Genomic DNA, 7,338 nt, shown 5'->3' on the forward strand with positions numbered 1-7,338 from the left:
TTAAAACCTACATGAGGATAAATTTATCCTAATTTAAAACCTACATGAGGATAAATTTATCTTAATTTCAAGGCTACACGAGGATAAATTTATCCTAACTTCAAGGCTACACGAGGATAAATTAATCTTAATTTCAAGACTACATGAGGATAAATTTATCTTAATTTCAAACCTACATGAGGATAAATTTATCCTAATTTCAAACCTACATGAGGATAAATTTATCCTAATATCAAGGCTACATGAGGATAAATTTATCCTAATTTCAAACCTACATGAGGATAAATTTATCTTAATATCAAGGCTACATGAGGATTAATTTATCCTAATTTAAAACCTACATGAGGATAAATTTATCCTAATTTAAAACCTACATGAGGATAAATTTATCTTAATTTCAAGGCTACAAGAGGATAAATTTATCCTAATTACAAGGATACACGAGGATAAATTTATCCTAATTACAAATATACACGAGGATAAATTTATCCTAATTACAAGGATACACGAGGATAAATTTATCCTAATTTCAAGGCTACATGAGGATAAATTTATCTTAATATCAAGGCTACACAAGGATAAATTTATCCTAATTTCAAACCTACATGAGGATAAATTTATCTTAATATCAAGGCTACATGAGGATTAATTTATCCTAATTTAAAACCTACATGAGGATAAATTTATCCTAATTTAAAACCTACATGAGGATAAATTTATCTTAATTTCAAGGCTACACGAGGATAAATTTATCCTAACTTCAAGGCTACACGAGGATAAATTTATCTTAATATCAAGGCTGCATGAGGATAAATTTATCCTAATTACAAGGATACACGAGGATAAATTTATCCTAATTTCAAGGATACACGAGGATAAATTTATCCTAATTACAAGGATACACGAGGATAAATTTATCCTAATTTCAAGGCTACATGAGGATAAATTTATCCTAATTTAAAACCTACATGAGGATAAATTTATCCTTATTTCAAGGCCACATGAGGATAAATTTATCCTAATTTCAAGGCTACATGAGGATAAATTTATCCTAATTTAAAACCTACATGAGGATAAATTTATCCTTATTTCAAGGCCACATGAGGATAAATTTATCCTAATTTCAAGGCTACATGAGGATAAATTTATCTTAATTTCAAGGCTTCATGAGGATAAATTTATCCTAATTGCAAGGCTACATGAGGATAAATTTATCTTAATTTCAAACCTACACGAGGATAAATTTATCTTAATTTCAAGGCTACACGAGGATAAATTTATCTTAATTTCAAGACTACATGAGGATAAATTTATCCTAATTTCAAGGCAACATGAGGATAAATTTATCCTTATTTCAAGACTACATGTACATGAGGATAAATTCATCTTAAAACCTACATGAGGATAAATTTATCTTAATTTAAAACCTACATGAGGATAAATTTATCTTAATTTCAAGGCTACATGAGGATAAATTTATCCTAATTACAAGGATACACGAGGATAAATTTATCCTAATTACAAGGATACACGAGGATAAATTTATCCTAATTTCAAGGCTACACAAGGATAAATTTATCCTAATTACAAGGATACACGAGGATTAATTTATCTTAATTTCAAGGCTGCATGAGGATAAATTTATCCTAATTACAAGGATACACGAGGATAAATTTATCCTAATTACAAGGATACACGAGGATAAATTTATCCTAATTTCAAGGCTACGCAAGGATAAATTTATCCTAATTTTAAGGCTACAGTCTACACGAGGATAAATTTATCCTAATTACAAGGCTACAGGAGGATAAATTTATCCTTTTTTCAAGGCTACAAAGGATAAATTTATCTTAATTTCAAGGCTATATGAGGATAAATTTATCTTAATTCCAAGGGTACACAAGGATAAATTTATCCTAATTTCAAGGCTACACGAGGATTAATTTATCTTAATTTCAAAACTGCAAGAGGATAAATTTATCCTAATTTCAAAGCTATAGGAGGATAAATTAGCTACACGATAAATTTATCTAAATTTCAAAGCTACACAAGGATAAATTGATCTTAATTTCAAAGCGGCAAGAAGATAAATTAATCTCATTAAAATTTCAAGGCTACACAAGGATAAATTATCTTAATTTCAAAGCCACAGCAATTACACAATTCACCTTAAAATATTTGACAATTGGTTATGTTATTGGGTGGCAACTGACATTTATGATTAAATTTGCATTGGATTTGTAGACAAGAGTAAGTTTTTTATTAAAGGTCAAGTCTAACCCACGAAAATGCTGACTTGAATCAAATAGAGAAAAATCAAACTAGCATAGTGCTGAAAATTTCATAAAAATCGGAAGGAAAATAAGAAATCTATGACATTTAAAGTTTTGCTTATTTTTTACAAAACAGTGATATGCACGACTAGGTGAGCCAGTTGATGATGTCCATCCATTATACAATATTTCTTTTTTTTAGATTTGACAATAAGGACCAACTTGACTGAACCATAAACAGTGCTAATTCCACATGTTCAGGGAGGAATTAATCGTTGTATCACTTGACAATGAGAAAATTAGAATATTTCATATAATAAAATACAAAAGAAATAGTGAGTGGATGACATCATGGTCTCCTCATTTGCATACCCGCCAGGATGTGCATATAACTGTTTTTGTGAAATTAAGCTAAACTTTCAAATGTCGTAACTTTTTTTATTTTACATCCAAGTTTGATGAAATTTTCAATGTTATGCTTGTTGGATTTTTCTCGTTATATACAAACAACTTAATTCCTCCCTGTAGGGATGGACTTGTCGTTTAACTTGTGGCCTGTGGTGCATGTTCAAAATTATGTAAACAACATGAATGCAGCTAGTTCAGTACCTGGGATAACAAATTTGTAAAATAATATGTGACAGCTCTCCTGTCCTGGGCGTTGTGGCTTGCACCTGTAATCCAAGCTGTGGGGAAGTTACAAATTGATGCAGAGTTTCGAGCCCTGGTCACGTCTTTCAGATTGTGATGTAAAAGGTCGGTCCCAGACGTAAATAATCTGATTGATACACATCTGACAAAACTCAAATGCACACACATCTCCTGTCCTCCAGAGACTTCTCACTATCCTTCCCAATTCAGTTGTGGTACTTCTGGGTTCTGTAATGACATTTAAGAAAAAAAAATATTTTAACTCTATACAGCAATTAGTTTTTGTGTCAAATTTTGAAATGCAAAAGTTTTTCATGATCTGTACTGATGGTAATCAATTTTATTTATATCACATTCACTGTTATTAGTGTTAACCTTAAGATGGGCTCTTGTGGCTACTCCATGGCCAGATGTTTGTATACCCCACCCCCCCAAAAAAAAAAATGCAGTTGAACGAGCACAAAATTTCAACAACGGTAGTGTGAGATGTATTCTGCAAAGCGATTTTCTAAACTAAGACAATGCATAACATTAATACAGGCGATTTTGTGTCTCACATTATCATCACACATTATCATTAAAATGTACAATAACTCACCTCCATGATCTCTTTGTTTCGCCGGACGGAAACGACAGGCCTGTTGTACACTTCCCCAGTCCTCTTCGATTGAGCAAGTTGCCCGTTGACTTGTAGAAACAAAGTGTAGACTCCGAGTTCATTGTCCCTTTATGGTGTACTCGTCGCTTTCACTCGAACTGCTTGGCTGGCTCTGCAGCTGGGACGGCCGCGCCCGGGTCCCGGGCGGGAGCGAGTAACCACGGACAGTGAACGAGTACGGCACTACGTACCACTACCAACTGAAGAAGATGAAACTCCTAGTTTTAACTCGTAATTAAAAATGTCAATAATAACGCGTAAGAGAACTTCTGAAGAGAGAAACACTCAAACAGTAGCCAAAACGTGATCCAAAACAAAAACAATGTCGAGAAGAGCTATTTTGGCTTAAACAAAGACCTGGTTATCGAGAGCGGTTTGTAATGTCACGATGTGAAAAGGCAAATACCGGTGTGTACGTGTAGCTAGCTAGGCGTTTGCGTGACACATCCCCTATTGTATGTTAGAGCATAGAGCTATAGCTCCATCGTTAGAGCGAGAAGGGCTATTATTCTGCTGGTCTCAATAAACTTTTAATCTCCATTCCCTGACTGTGGCTTTTGTTTTGCAATTGCAATGCTACTGCTAGGGTTGCAGCTATTCTACGAACCGAGACCCTTAAGTAATTGCAGTATGTCAAATTATTTCTGATATTGCAAAAAATATATACGGTATATACATGTATAGCGATATTCCTTTGCTAATGACTTGAGTACCGTATATCCCGAAATCATAATGTGAAAAATGAATTAATATAATATCAACTAAACTACAAGTTTGGGTAACAGTTATAGGCTATCGGCCTATAGCATGGTGCGCCAGAAGAAATTAATATAAGAAATTTACCTTTGGAAAATCATGATATGATATATCATTATTTTCCAATTTCCAAAGGGAAATCTAGTACGAGACATGTTTTGCATATGGCATAATTCGCGGGCGCGTTCAAAATTTTGGGGAAAATTTTGCTTTTAACGCCTAGGCTCGATCGAGAACCCATAGTCGTTGTAGGCCTATATCATGATCTGCATCATAAAGATGACATGCGTATATATACGTAGATAGGCCTCTGAGCTGTATACATTCTCAGGGCCGTTGCCAGGGGGGTGCGGAGGGTGCGAACGCACCCCCTTCAGAACAAAAAAAAAAAAAAAAAAAAGACACACAGACACCGAAACTGCATTGAGGAACAATAGGCATGTTGACCAGTATGGACTTTCTATATCCATTCTGGCCGGCGGGCTATATAACTGCATGAAATTGAGTTAATACGTTGTTTTTTGTGTTTTTGTGGGTTTTTTTCATAAAAAGCACCCCCCCCCCCCTAGAAAAAAGCTGGTGACGGCCCTGCATTCTTTGTATTTGAATGTCCGGCTAACTGGCCTACTTTTCACAGTAACATTTTGTTTTACCTAAATACATGCATGAGGCACTAGCGTACCGGGGGGGGGGGGTCGAGCCGGGGGCACTCTGCCACCCTGACGAGTCACAGCCCATGCAAAGGACGTATCCCTGCCCCCCCCCCTCTGACGGCTTGATCGAAAACCTTTTTGGCCCCCTGACGAGCTTAAAACCTTTTTTTTTTGCTTGTCAATTTTTTTTTCTGGTACGAAATCCTTTGAAATCCTTTATTTGTGATTGAAGACATTTTTATTTGCTTGTCAACTTTTGTGGCGGACGGTTTTGCCCTCCTGTGGAAAATCCTAGGTACGCCACATGTTTTGTGGATGATCTGGAATAAATAATTTAACGGCAATTCGCTTGTGCTCGAGTATAAATGCGTCTGTGTATACATCATACTACCAGGCGCGTAGCCAGGGGGGGCGGTGGGGGCGGTCGCCCCCCCCCAAAAAAAACGTCCCCAAAAAGAAAAAAAGAAGGGAAAAAAGAGAGGAGAAAAGAAAAAGGGAAGGGAGGAAAGGGAAGAAAGGTAGCTTTGTGTTTTTTTTCTATTTATTCTTTTTTTTTCTTAAAAGAGAAACTCCATCACTCTTGCTCTGAATTTATATATGAATTTTTCTTCCGCACTGCGCGGTTAAATGACAATATTGCAATTCTCCATTGTTTCCCCCACCCTTTCTCTAACCCTGTTTTTCCACCTCAGGTATATGTGTTTCTTACCGGTTAAAGTTCAAATGTATCCATTAGGGCATGGAATTAGAGAAAGGCTACGCCAAAGTATATGAAGTTATCTTTTTTTTAAATTGATCGGGCAACTTCTAGTCGGGTCGGCTCCGGGCGGGTAAAATTTTATATCAATTTCTGCCGCCACCTCCATAAAGTCAACTCCTCCTGCTTCTCAGCTCATTACGAAACAACCATAATTCTGGGGCAAACAGGTTCCTAAAATTCGCGTCGTATTAAATAAAGAAGTACAATATTTTCTTTTATCAAATTCTATTAAACTTCATGTCATTTCCCTTCACATTCATCTCCTGCCCTGTTTTGCGCCCTCAGTTTGAAATTTTGAATGACACTTAAGTTTCTTTATTATTCAAAATGAAGCACTTCAGGATAAGTCAAAGAAATTAGGAATCCTCTTTTTTTTTAATTTAATTTCAATAAATCACAGAAGTTTCAACTTTTTGCGCACTATTTCCTCATAAAGAAGTTCAATAATCTTAGAAAATCATTTTGATTAGAGCCGATGGTGGTATAAGACGTATCTGCATTATTTTGATGAAACGTCCGCCCTTTGAAATTTCAGGGTTTCATTGCTCTGCGCGGGGCTGAATATCTTTCTCCCGGCATATATACATTTCTTCTCCTCTGTTTTGCGAATTAAAGATATGCACTGTCGCTAAATTGTTTGTAATCAAATCTGATCTTTCCAAGGGAAGTATTCAATATATCTTTGAGAAGACCCTTTAGTCGGGACCCTTTTCATGGCAAAAAAAATAATAAAACGCTTTAGCTTCCGCGCTTCGCGCGAGGGTATTATTATTTTAATTTCCTCCAAGGTATTCCTTCTTTTGTGCGTTTACAATCACTTTTTGAAAACAAATTAAGGTTCATGAAAACAATGTTCAAAATCACAATGAGTCAACTGAATTGGAGCTGAAATAGGCACTAGAGACAAGAGAGACGGCTCCTTTTTATTTTAATTTATGAAACACCAAAAGCTTCGCGCTTCGCGGGGGAGACTCCCCCTCCCTGCACCCACCCCCTAGGGAGCGCGCTTCGCGCGCTCTGTAAGTGTTGGCACGCTTCGCGTGCATTTACCGCCCCCTCCAAAATGAAATCCTGGCTACGCGGTTGCATACTACTAGTATTGTCAATGTGCCCCGAACTTGTGTTCATGATAGATAGCATATATGACCGTGAGTATGGAAAATGAAATACTGGGCATTAATATTGACCTCTCCTTGAAAAAAAATGGCACTGGTAAAAAAAGGGTTGGTTCAAAAGAGTAAATCCGTGGTCTTGTGATGTTTAAGGATGATATCTATCATCTCTGACATTAACGTTTTATCATTTTTTATTGTTATTAAAACAAACCTGTGCCACTATTACTTTAGTCATGCAAATTACATGACATTGTCAATCTTCCATATTTTGCCTTTATTCCTTACAATCGAATGGATAAAACCACGGAGTTGGAGTAGATGAACTGCTATATAGCTAGCCTATACTTTAAAATCTAAATTGTTGACTCGTCCTTCTACATTCAGATCTTTGCATGGGTGTCGATCCCGGAGGTGTGGGTATATTAACCCCCCCCCCCGTTGTATATGATATACAACGGGGGGGGGGGGGCTA

At 36.3% G+C, this 7,338-nt stretch overlaps 1 long non-coding RNA gene across 1 annotated transcript; it reads right to left on the reverse strand.

Moving 5' to 3' along the window:
* Positions 1-2,913: 2,913 nt before the first annotated feature.
* Positions 2,914-3,990, reverse strand: LOC121405910. The gene is made up of 2 exons (XR_005968722.1): positions 3,523-3,990; positions 2,914-3,152 (listed from the first exon to the last, which is right to left on the reverse strand). It is a non-coding gene; the product is annotated as an uncharacterized LOC121405910 (long non-coding RNA).
* Positions 3,991-7,338: the final 3,348 nt, after the last annotated feature.

The sequence above is a fragment of the Lytechinus variegatus genome, chromosome 1 (genome assembly GCF_018143015.1).
Source record: "Lytechinus variegatus isolate NC3 chromosome 1, Lvar_3.0, whole genome shotgun sequence".
NCBI lineage: Eukaryota > Metazoa > Echinodermata > Echinoidea > Temnopleuroida > Toxopneustidae > Lytechinus > Lytechinus variegatus.